At 46.4% G+C, this 12,938-nt stretch overlaps 1 long non-coding RNA gene across 1 annotated transcript; it reads right to left on the bottom strand.

Annotated features, from left to right (window-relative positions):
• Positions 1-8,061: 8,061 nt before the first annotated feature.
• On the bottom strand, positions 8,062-11,060 carry LOC147579768 (uncharacterized). The gene is made up of 3 exons (XR_015251805.1): positions 10,967-11,060; positions 9,410-9,465; positions 8,062-8,185 (listed from the first exon to the last, which is right to left on the bottom strand). It is a non-coding gene; the product is annotated as an uncharacterized LOC147579768 (long non-coding RNA).
• Positions 11,061-12,938: the final 1,878 nt, after the last annotated feature.

Genomic DNA, 12,938 nt, shown 5'->3' with positions numbered 1-12,938 from the left:
TAAGCTTACTCATTTTGTACTCCATCTTGGAAGTGGGTGGCATGTCCTAATAGTATGCATATTCTTATTTCTTTTAAAAAGAGAAGCATCATGCATTGTGTTTTATAATCTGATCGTTTCGCTGAAGAATATGTTATGCAAAGTTTCCCATACCGTTAACTATTTTTACACAACATTTTAAACATGGCTGCCACATATTCAAAATGCATAGATGTACTGTGATTTATTCAACCAATTTATTTCCAGCGTCATTATTATAAGCAATACTGTGTTGAATATCCCCACTGCGAAATCTCTAGATACACCCATGACCATCTATTTAGACTAAAATCCTTGAAGCAAAATTTCTAGGTCAAAGGATATGTGCTTTTGACATATTGCCATCCTCCCCAAATGTTGTATTTCCACCAGCAGCCCTGAATCCTTAACAATACTGGCCATTATGACCCTTAAAACAAAACAAAAAAAGTTTGTGACTTTTGCTGGCAAAATAAAAGGGGCATCTCTTGGCAGTGGGTATACACCTGCCAGACGCAGGCCATCAGGTGGTGCGTCATCGGTGGAGAATTTTCAAACAATAATAAAATGTACTAAATTGGTCTGCTCTTTATCAGCAGCACGTGTCAGCCATACGAAACATTTCTGGTGACAAATACCACTCAAAGACAGTTTTTTTGGGTCTAATTTCTAAACAACGATTGCAGTTTTTGTTAAGTTCTAAGAAAATAGATACTCTCTTAAAATCAGTGCATTTTTATTACTTACCTCCAATATAAATAGTATTCTACACGGGAGCTAACTTAGAGAACCCCCAGTTATGTGGTCATCTCCAGGCTGGGACACAGGTGGGACAGCTTCTCAGATTTCCTTTCAAGGTTAACTCCATGATGGCTTGAAGTCATCTGAGTTTCCTTGGGGCACCATTCTATTCCCAACCACCACAAACCACACACGCTTGCATTTGAACAGAAATTTGACATCGGTAATGACTCCAAAGAACTTGAGTGACTTCATTTCGTGAGACCCCTTGGAATTTTAATTTTGTGTCTAAATGTAAGTATAAACCGTGAGGTGTAGTGGCTTTACTCTGAAAGTACAAATTTTAGTTGATGCCTGAAACAGTTTCCTGAATTTAATAATCGAGATTTGTTCTCCTTGTTAAATTCTGGATTGTTTAGAAACTAAAGAACAGGTCAAAAGAAAAAAAACATTACTGAAAAACTGTTAGTTACTGGACAATTATTTTCATAAAATATTATACCAGATGGCAACCAAAGGGACCAAGTTCAAACTGTTGATATATTTAAAAAAAAAAAAAACTATTGAATAAATAGAATTGCTTTTCTTTTGGGGGCTGTAACAGGTCTTTCATTTCTTATTTTATTAAAAATGTAAAATTTATTTATTATATGTTATACAAAGTTCAATAAAAGAAAATTTTCAATGTCTGCATTTCTCTTCTGGTCACTGTTATTATTTCATATGATTATTACTGAAAATAATTTTGGCCTGTAGAGGAAGAGGGGGGTTTAGGACTGGCTATCTACTCTCAAGGGCCTAACACAGCCTCCCTTGTTCAAAAGTGACGGAGAATTTCAAGATGGTGACACTAGAGCAGTGAACTAAGCTTGGAGTGCTTCTGAACATGACGGGCCCTGGTTTTGTGTGCCCAGTATGCTGGGAACGCCACTATCTCCAGGTTGGTTCCCTTCCTTGATTACAGGTGAGGCTTCCGGATGTGCTGCCCCTCTCCCCTAACCTTCAGAGAGGAGCTTCTCCAATGCCCTTTAGATTCTGCATCACCCCCACAGATGACATCAGCTCTACCCTCCCATGCCCAGCTGTAGCCAAAGGGCTAGGATGACTCTCAACCTCAGTTCACCAGAAAAGTTGATTTCCCAGAACTGCACCCTCCCAGATCTTTTTGAAACAAATCATTATTTTACCAAACCAATAGTTCTCACTCTATTTATTGGATCTTAGGGAAACCTGACTATTGGGTAGTTGTTTCTTTGCCTGTTGTCTCTTTGGGGCTGAGACTTACACCGAATCTGTGCTGCGTAAAGAGAGGTCAAATTTGGCTTACTCATTTCCCAGCATGCCACTTACAGGCAAGCACCAGTGATGATTTGGATGCCACGGAACTGTGACTGTTTGAAGATAAAGCGATGGTGATGAACGTTGGACATTTTTATCCAAGGGCACATGGGGTTCCAGGTCCTATGGAGGGAAACAGAGGAAAAAGTGAGGTCCAGTCCTCCAGGGTGAACAGGCAAACAGGGTGGGTTGGGGTGGGGTGGTCTCTGCCCTGCCCCCACTGGATGAAGAGCCTGTGAGGGTGAATGTCCCTTGGCCTTCATACCCCTGTCTGAAAGAGAAGCATCTATAAAATGCCCCAAGCTTCATGGGTCACTAGTGGGAAATAACTAATAAAAACCCACTTGTGATTCTTAAAGTGCCTTTGACACAAACTGAAACCACACAAAGGAATGTGCTTCTAGGGTTTTCTTATGAAAGGCCGGGAGTAAATGACCCACAGCCTTTGCAAAGAGGCCGCCAGAGTATTTCTGAGACAAGAGTCTTGTTTTCATTCATGTACATAAAGGGATCGACTCCTTGAAGCCAAGAATCCCTGATGTGCTTGATCAATGGCTGCTAACGTGCCCATTTGGAGCTGGTAAGAAGTTAAACAGGGATTTCAGAAGATTTGTAATTGTAATTTAAGATAAGCCAGGGATGCAAATGAAGCTGACATTTAACTCCGAGTGGCTGACTGTGTACTGTGGTCTTGGGGTCCCACCAGCACCACACACACACAGACTTCCTAGTGCACCCCTGCCTTGCACAGTGCCTCGTGGATGGAGCCTCTCCCAGATCTGTGTGCCAGGCCTGGCCCTGTCTGGGGTCACAGGTGACAGTCACTCTACCGTTCAGACATCAGTCTGGCCCCAAGCCCAGTGTGCTGCTGTTATATGGGTGAATAGGCTCCTGCAACCATGGACTGGACTGGAGGCTAATTTCTGGAATGTCTGCTCCAAGCCAAGAAATAGCTTTCCAGTGGAAGTCCTTACAGACAGGTGAAGGCCGTGAGATGTAGGGACCTTTTCTTGGTGAAGCTCATCTCTTGGCCCCATGGTACTACATCCTAACCACACCACCCACTACCTTGAGACCTTGGCGAGTTACATTCTAAACTTCACGTTCCTTGTCTTTAAATTGGGTGTAACCATAATGTCTACTGCAATACCTAGCACTTAGTAAGTGCTTAATAATTATTAGAAGAAAAATAAGCATTTTCTTTTACTTAACACTGAGACAGAGGGACTTTGGCTTAAGTGGTAAATTTTATGTGAGGTGTATGTTACCACAATAAAATTTTTTTTTAATGACAAAATGTAGGGGAACTTATATTTTTAGCTGCTACAGAGGAACAGGGATGGGACTTACCCTCCTGCCTTAACTAAAACACTGAACAAAACATATGAAACAACACTTTTCAGATGTTAGTGGGAGGTGTAGGAAGTAATACCCAAGGGAAGAGTAATAAACAAGGGGAAAGACTTTCCAGGGACAGCACAGGGAGGGAAACCCGAGCCTGATGGTCTTCCTGAGCTGCAGAGACAGCTGAGAATTCAAGCAGGCCATAGCAGCTAGAATTCACGGGCCAGAATACCTGGGAGAGGAAAGTTGCCGAAGAAGGAGAGAGTTATGAAGGGAGACAGCATTAAAAATCTGACCTTGGCTGACCACCGATTAGCGTGTGCATGTGAGAAATTACCTGGAAAAAGAACCAACAAAAAGAGCAGGCTGAGAAATCCGTGTGGCTCACCCAGGTCTAGGAGTGGTTCGTGTTCCCACCCCAGGATGGGGAAAGTATTGCAATATGCAGGGCATAGAAAGAGTCCTCAGAAAGTGTTTTGGGGGCACCTGGCTGGCTCAGTTGGTGAGCCCCGACTCATAGTTTTGGTTCAGGTCATGATCTCACGGCTCATGAGTTCAAGCCCTGCATCAGGCTTTGTGCTCAGAGTGTGGAGCCTGCTTGGGATTCTGTCTCTGCCCCTCCCACTCTCTGTCTCTCTATCTCTCAAAATAAATGAATTAATTAAAAAAAATAGTGTTTTGTTTTAGCAATGGGAAAAAGTTAGTCCTAGGCTAAAGTATGTTCTGGTCCCACCTAGCAAAGCTTAAAAGCAAGCCTCAAAAGGATTAAAGTAATTTAACTATATCCCAGAACAAAGTTCAAGAATATGTAAAGGGAAACAAAAATATCCAGCACCCAACATCACAACATTTGACATCCAACTTAAAAAATTAGTAGATGTGCAAAGAAGCGGGAAAATATAGCCCCAAATGAGGTGAAAAACCAGTCAATAGAAACAGACCAAGACATGACACTGATGATACAATGAGTGAGTAGACAAGGACATTAAGACAGTCATTTTAACTGTATTCTATATGTGGAAGGCAGGGGGATGCATGAGTATGTTAAGGAGAGATACAGAAGCTGAAAAAACAGACCCAAACAGAACTGAACTACTAGAGACGAAAAATACAATGTCTGCAATGAAAGTACATTGCATGATGGCAACAGCAGATGAAACCTTGCAGAGTGAAATACTAATGAACTTGAAGGCATGGCAGTAGGAGCCACCCAAGATGAAACAGAAAAATAACTGGAAAAAATAAAATAAGCAGAGCATCCGTGAACTGTGGAATGACTTCAAGGAGCCTAATATAGTGATTGGAGTCTCTGAAGGAGAGTGGGGAGGAATAGAAAAAAAAAATACTTAGAGAGATGATGGCTGAAATTGTCCCAAATTTGAAGGAAATTGTAAATTCATGGATCCAAGGAGCTCCATGAATATCAAACACGAGAAACACGAAGAAAACCACACCAAGACAGATGACAACTGAATTGCTTAAAGCCAGTGAGAAAGAGAACATCAGGAAGTTGCCAGAAGGGAAAGTATACATTGTCTAGAGGAGCAAAGAGATTTCCCACCAGAAAGAATGTAAGCCAGGGGACTGTGGAGACACATCTTTAAAACAGTGAAAGAAAAAACCACTATGTACCTAGTATTCTATACCCAGCAGAAGTATCCTTCAATCAGTGAAAGCTGACATGCTAAAGCAGAAGGAATTCATCCCCAGCAGACCTGTACCACAAGAAACATCAAAGTCCTTTGGGCGTATGGAAAATGATACTAGATGGAAATAAGCATTTATATAAAGGAATGACAAGCACTGAAAATGGTATCCGTAAGAGTGAATATAAAAGTCTTTCCTCTTGAGGCACTTGGGTGCCTCAGTCGGTTGAGTGTCTGACTTGATTTCGGCTCAGGTCATGATCTCAGAGCCCTGAAATCGAGCCCTGCATCAGCTTCTGCTCTGAGCATGGAGCCTGATTGGGATTCTCTCTCTGTGTCTCCCTGCCTCTCTCTGAAAAAAGAAGGCTTTCCCCTTTTAAAATATCTTTAAATTTTTAATCTTTAAAATTTCTGCCCTTTAAACTGTCCACTTTCTGGAGTGGAGAATCCATGTGACTGAGCCCCACAGTATGAGACTCCTCCTGCTTTGGCCTCTGGCACGTGACTGAGGCTGATTATTTGCCTCTATGGACCTCAGTTTCCCCCACCTGTCAAATAGGAGATACGGTGTCCCAGCCTGTTTTACAGGGTGGTTGTGATAAGTAAGCTAATAAATAACAAACCCTTCCTAAAACGAAAGCCACCTATTAACATGACTGGTCTTGTTTCAGTCTGGCGGTCCCTTCCAAGAAAACAGTTACTCTCAGTGAGCCTGCCGCACTGATGCGAAGGCTGAAGCCTGTGTCTGGGGCAGCCGGCCTGTGTCTCCTCTCTCCATGGAGAATCCTCCTCCCTCTTTTGGGTGAGGAGTGATTGCTTGAGAACACACTTTCTCTCCCAATGCACTCCCTCATTCTGGTCAAGCTCACCCAGTAGGCGAGCCTGTCTTCCCAGACGAACGACGACACCTGTGGCTCTTGCCGGCTTTGCCCGGTGAAGGAGGTAGGTTCACGGAACAATACCGTATCCTGTCTGGGCATGAAACAAGGAGCTGAGCCTCATTCGGAGTGGCAAGGGGCCCTGCCTTTCCGCCTGTTGACTTTTCCTGTTTGCTCAGGCGAAGGTGGCCCTGGGGTGACCCAGGCAGGGAGGCTGCACCAGCGGGCAGAGGGCCAGGCCCAAATTTGAGGTTTTAGAATGACGAGTCACGCTGGGGTCACGCCCTGGGCCGGGAGAGGTGCCACAGCCCCTGCGGACTGTTCAGAGGGCTGTCCCTTCTCCTTGTGCTTCAACAAACGTTGGCTGAGGACCCGCCACACACCAGATTCACTGCCAGATGGTTTCTACACAGGGTTTAATTTCTTCTTCACGGCAGCCTCGTGAGCTGGGGATTTACAGTCCCATTTCACAGAGGAGGAAACTGAGGTCCAGCTAGTTGGCGGCCCGGCTAAATCCGAGCCCTCTCCTCCCACCTCGAGTCTGGAGCCCTTTCTGAAGCTCCTTGTCCCCGTTCCTGCATGACCTGGACGTTTGGCTACTTGCAGGGCACGGGGCTCTGAGAGGGTTTCAGAAGAAGCACAGAAGAGCCGTCCCCGCCAACACTTACAGAAAGGCTGCTCTGCGCCAGCCACTGTGCCAACTCTTCACGGGAGCCGCCTCCTGTCATCCTCAGACCAATGTAATCCTCGAAGAGCTAAATGCTACTTTGCTCCCATTTCACTGGCCCAGCATTGCACAGCTTGGAAGGGGCAGACGGGGCTTTGCAGCAGATCCAGGATTTTGTCCCAGAAAGCAGTGGGACACAGAAGTGTAGGAAGTCTGTAAACTATGGTGTGGGGCACGTTACCACCATGGGCCGCCGGGACTTCATCCCCCTGGGGTGTCATCCAGCCCCCTGCTTGCTGACCTGCCCTGGCCTGGAGAAGACATGCAGGCAGGGAGCCGTGCCCTCCGCCGTCCTGTTGGCAGGGGCTGGGACATGCTAAGGGGGTCTGGGTGGGGCACGGACGGCTTCACTACATCGTAGGATCGTCCTGATCCCGCTGTGGATCCCGGGCTCCTGCCCGCCCGCCCGTGGGAGGGAAGCCCGTGTGTGCCCGTGTAAAGGTGCCAAGAGCAGCCGAGCGAGACAGGGAGGGCCGCCCCTCAGCAGTGGCCCTTGGCGATGTCCAGAGAACACCGCTGGGCTGTTCCTAAATCCCGCCCAGACCCCAGGTCCCCGAATGGGGGTTCCTTCCGGCTCCCTCAGCCACTCTCCAACTCCAAAACTGGGGAGCGGCTTCAAAAGGCTCTTCACTGACGGAGCAGGGGTTTGGCAGGGACTTGGCCAAGGCCCCTGAGCAGCCTTGCTGGGTCCTACCTCTGTCTTTGCCTGGCCTGCTGCGACCTCAGGGACGGGGCACGGTGCCTCCCACCGTAGCTCGGGGCTCCTGGGGAGGATGGCAGGTCGTCCCCCGGGCATGAGACCTGCCCCCTGGTTGGGTGCAGCCACAGACTCTCGGCAGTCCCCAGACCCGGAGAAACCCCAAACCGCACAGTTTCCCAAAGTGAGAGAGCTGGGCCATCTCACTCAGCCCTGGGCGGAGGGGGGACAGAGAGGCGGGGCCTGCACAGAGAGCTTCTAAGACACAAGTGACAAGACAGTGGTGGCCGTGGGGGTGGAGCCACCCTCGCCGCCCCCTTGTCCTGAGAAAATGACTTGGCTGTTTTTCTTTAGACGGGCCTGGAAAGCCCTGGGTTCAAGCCTCAGCTCTGCCGCTTAGGAGCCGTGAGGTCCTGGGCAAGTTCCTTGGCCTTTCACGTCTCAACTTCTTCACCTGTAAGATGGGACTAACAGTCTCCCCATCACGAGGTTGTCAGGAGAGTACCTGCATTCCAGGTAAAGGAAGAGGGGACAGGAAGGACGGAGACTGCTGGATGCCCCTCGGCGGGCCCTTCGTGTGGCCCGAGACGCGCACTGACAGCGCGTAAAGACAAGCTGAGCGCCCTCTGGGCTCTCCGCACACGTGGCTCCTTGTCCCAGGGGGCCGGGCTGCTTCACCCCAACGCAGGTGGCGGGGTCGGGAGCCACACAGCTGGATTCCAATCCCGGGTCCTCTACTTACGTCTGTGCTGTCTTGGGCAAGTAACTGGGAGTCTCTGTGCCTCCGTTTCCTCGTCTGTAAAATGGGGATAATAAAAGTAACCACCTCATACATTGGTACACATGAAGTGCTTGCCTGGCACACAGTCAGCGCTCAATAAACGTAAGCTCTGCTGCTCACATTCCCTGACAGCACCCTGCGTCAGTAGCTTTTCCGTCTCAAACACTTTGTCTGCCATGAAGGGCCCCCTACCACCCACCAGGTGAGGGAGAGTCCAGACAACAGGACGTGTCATCGCTTCCCACCCTTCACCCCGGGACCTGTGCGTGAACTGCTGGGGGGAGGTGGCCCTCGTTCCCACGTTTGCTCCAGTGGCAGGGACATGAGGCAGGAGAAGGGAGAGTCCTATGGAAGGAGTCAAGTCCTTCTGTGACGTCCCCCCATTCGCCCGGCTGTGGGATCTCAGAGAAATGGGAGGGAGGCGCTGGCACCCCAGTGACCACGCTCCACACGGTCCCATAACTAGTCCCACATGGGAAGAGCACGCAGTGACAATCAGCATGCTGGGAGCGGAGCCTGGCCTTTCATAAAGCTCCTGGAGCAACCCTGCTGTTTACTCTAGATGCAGAGAAGAGTATGTAAGTTGATTAAACTGGGTCCCTGCGGAATGGCGTGGCTCCACATTTAGCAGAGACACGATACGATTGTAGAGAAGATGCAGGACCATGGAATCCCGGGTCCTCTCACAGCTCTGGCTCGCTTAATGCCAACATTCCCCCCCCCTTCCTTGATGTCTGTCTGTGCTTTGCCACATGCCTTCGGTACATGTCAGCTGGGAGAGCATTGTTCTTGGTTTTGCTTTGTTTTTGTTTTTTTAACATTTATTTATTTTTGAGAGACAGAGTGTGAGCAGGGGAGGGGCAGAGAGAGAGGGAGACACAGAATCAGAAGCAGGCTCCAGGCTCCCAGCTGTCAGCACAGAGCCTGATGGGGGCTCGAACTCACGAACTACGAGATCGTGACCCGAGCCGAAGTCAGACGCTTAACTGACTGAGCCACCCAGGCGCCCCTTTATTTTTGTTTTTTTAAGACTAGGCTTCTGGTAAAATCACTCCTCTCTCCCATGTCCCAAAACTTCATTGCTTTGCATATTTTATCTTTTTTTTCAATTTTGTTGTTTCCTATCCTGCTTTCTTCCAAAAGACATTTGAGGTAACTACGGTCACACAAAAGGAACAAAGATTCATGAAGCAAAAGAAAAGAACAAAATGCAGAAAAGGGAAAGGGGAAAACGCTTACCAAGAACTCTCGGCTGAGGGAAGTTGCAGTAATGAAATCCCAAGCTTCCTTGCAGCCTGAAAAAGGAGTGAAGCGTATATACCATGTATCTTTCATTGTACACACGTTCATCATGGAAAAAAAAAATATACAGAAACCCAACTGATTCTTGGCTCTGAGCTTGGAGATGATTTTGTCTTGGGTCACTGGGGCTTTGGCTCTGGGTCCTTGAGTATGTTAATGAACAATTTCTTCGAATGACAGTCATAGACACAGAAGATTTCCTTTTACTGACGTTGTCCTGTGTCCATTCTCAATACAAGATGAGTGCATAATAAGGCGAGTTTCCTTAAAGGAATTTATAAGGCTATCTTATAATAAATAAAGCCAAGAATTTTTAAATGTTTCATGTAAAAAGATTTTATTCATAATATTAATCATGTTAATATTGTTATGTTAATATATTATCATTATATATTACATATTATGCAATTGTTATTAATAATAAATTTAAGAGTGTTAATAACTTGCAATAATTCATAGCATCAATAATTATAACAAATTATATTATAATAAATTATAATGAATTATATATTAAATAAATTATTAAATAAATAGTATATATTGTTCATATATGCTGTTATATATTATATATTATTTTTAAAAAAAAATTTTTTTTTCAACGTTTATTTATTTTTGGGACAGAGAGAGACAGAGCATGAACAGGGGAGGGGCAGAGAGAGAGGGAGACACAGAATCGGAAACAGGCTCCAGGCTCTGAGCCATCAGCCCAGAGCCCGACGCGGGGCTCGAACTCACGGACCGCGAGATCGTGACCTGGCTGAAGTCGGACGCTTAACCGACTGCGCCACCCAGGCGCCCCATATTATTACTAATTACTAATAATTAATAGTAATAATCACTTATGAGTGATAGCAGATTATCCTCAAAACCTTAAGATTAAGTTTCTCTTTCAGAGTAAATTAGGAGTTTACCCATAATGGCAGAAACATCAGGCACCTGTCCCGGCAGCTATATTTGCCTGTGGCCGTATCAGTTTCCCACCGCTGTCACAACAAACCATCACAAGTTGGGTGGCTTGAGCCACAGAAGTTAATGGTCTCACAGTTCTGGAGGCTGGAAGTCCAAGATCAAGGGGGTGGCAGGGCCAATCTTCCTCTGGGGGCTCTAGGGAAGTACTTGTTCCGGGAAATCCCTTGACTAGTGGCAGCCGTGGTATTCTCCCTCAGGATCTGTATCTAAATTTCGTGGCTCCTCACATGGTGTTCTCCCTCGGCGTCTATATCTAACTTTCCCCTTTGTATAATGACACCAGTCATATTAGATTAAGGCCCCCCCTATTCCAGTATGACCTCACCTTGACTAATCCGATTTGCAGTGACCCTATTCCTAAATAAGGTCACATTCTGAAGTATTGGGGGGTTACGATTTCAACACATGAATGTGGGAGAGGGGGGCAAATTTAACCCAGAACTCTGGCCACGGACATGGGTGAACCCCGAAATCAAGCCGTGGGGACCAGGCTATACTCTTGGAAGGAAAAAACTGACATCTCACCGAGCTGAAACCCGATCAAGTGTCTCCTGTTCAGGCTTATGGGAGGAGAACCTTGTCATCAGAACAGCGTGATTCTTCCTGGAGCCTGGGAAAAGAGAAAGCCAAAGGATAGGAACTAGTCAGTGTTTATCCGGGCCTGGCCAAGAGGCAGAGTCAGCAAATCTGGGGATTCAGGCACCCCGGCCTCCACATAGTTACATTTGGCTCCTGAAGGGGAAGCATCCACCGTGGCTTTGATCAAATCTCTCTCAAGAGTTTCTTAGTTCTAATACTGAGCTCGCCGAACTTGGTAATTCACCTTCTCAGGAACCCAGAGCATCCTGGGAACCACCATGCTGTATGTGTGACATTATACTACACTCTGTGTAAATGTGTCCCCTGGCTTTGTGCAATACACATCCCACACAGCATACAATATAGACCTAGGGTCGGTGTTCCTCTCCTGCAGAGGGAGCGTGCAGTCCCCCCACAAAAGACTCTCTGTTGTCAACGAACTCTTTGGCACTCTGGTTTATCCATCAGTCTTTTATGACTTTGGTTAATGGTAGTCTGCCCCACTCTCCCCGTGTCCCTCTGGCTGTGAAACCGGAGAACAGTTCTTCGGAGGTGTTAATTCAGAGAATAGATAAGAAATAAGGTGTGAGAGGCAGGAGGTGGAGAGGAAGGATCCTATAGAGAGAGGGTGTAGTGGTGCAGCTGGAAGAACAGTGGAGTGCAAACAAATGTCCTGTGGGCTGAAGTGGACCGATGGCGTATGAGTAGTTGGCAGCGGGGGCGGGGAAGTGGCAAAGTAAAGGCTCCAAAATAGCACTGAGTGCAAGAAAACTGGGACAAGAGGAAAGGAAATGTAACAAGCATTAATGATGCTTCCGTGTTGTTTTTCAAAGAGACACAAATTAAAGACTGAAATTCCTGGGTGTTTGTTTGTCGTTTGCCTTTTGCTGTTGGTACTCCTGATTACTTTTGGCTATTTGATGGGGCTTCTTTGAAAGCAACTCCGTATAGAAAGAACAGTGCTGTCCAAGAGAAATAGACTCTGGTCTGCATATGTAATTTTAAGTGTTCTAATGGTAGTCACTTTAGAAAAAGAAAAAGAAACAGGTGGAATTGATTTTAACAATATATTTTGTTTAACGCAAATATCCAAATATTATTGCAATATGTAGTCAGCATTTTAAAGGTATTAGTGAAATAGTTTACATCCTCTTTTTCATATTGAGTCTTTAAAAATCCGGTATATTTAGAGCACATCTCAATTTGGATTCTCTATTTCAACTGCTCTGTGGTGATCACACACGTGCATTAGGACAGATAGAGGCTGGACTATGCAGTTCTGGGTTTCTTAAGAATAAAACGATAATCATAATAGTAGTAGTAATTAATAATATTTATTGAGCATCTTAGATGCCTCTTAGATGTGACACATGTCATATGAACCCTGTTTCTCATGCAGCGGTATAGTTAATCCTCTTAACAACCTTATATGGAAGGTACTATTATTATCGCATTCTACAGATGCTGAAACAGAGCCTCAGAGAGGGTGAGTGATTTACCCAGGGCCACACAGCTGAGAAAGGGCAGAGCCGGGACTGGAAACCCAGTCTGCCTGACGCCAGCACTCGGTGTTATTTTCTCAGGGTCAGCGAAGAGGCTGGCCACTGCCCACGCTTTCCCCAACCCCCTCCTCAGAGCTCAAGGATGGACTTTCTTTTCTGATTAGTGGAGCCATCACGTTGCCTTAAAGAACAGACCGGAAAGAACGTTAATGGTACGGCTGAGCATCCTGTGTGACTGAGAACAGGGCAGTAACAAGACGCTTCGACTCTCATCAGCCGGAGGAAGTTGCAAATTCAAAGCCGGCGACCAGGTTCACAAAATGCAATTGTTCTCAATGACACTTACTTAGCAAAGAGCCAGAGAGAGAATTGATTGTCATTAAAAGCTGTACAAGAGCATCGATTGCCCCCCCCCC

This window comes from Puma concolor, chromosome B3 (genome assembly GCF_028749965.1).
Source record: "Puma concolor isolate L17-30 chromosome B3, mPumCon1.1.hap2, whole genome shotgun sequence".
Lineage (NCBI taxonomy): Eukaryota > Metazoa > Chordata > Mammalia > Carnivora > Felidae > Puma > Puma concolor.
This window is presented reverse-complemented; position numbering and strand designations above follow the sequence as displayed.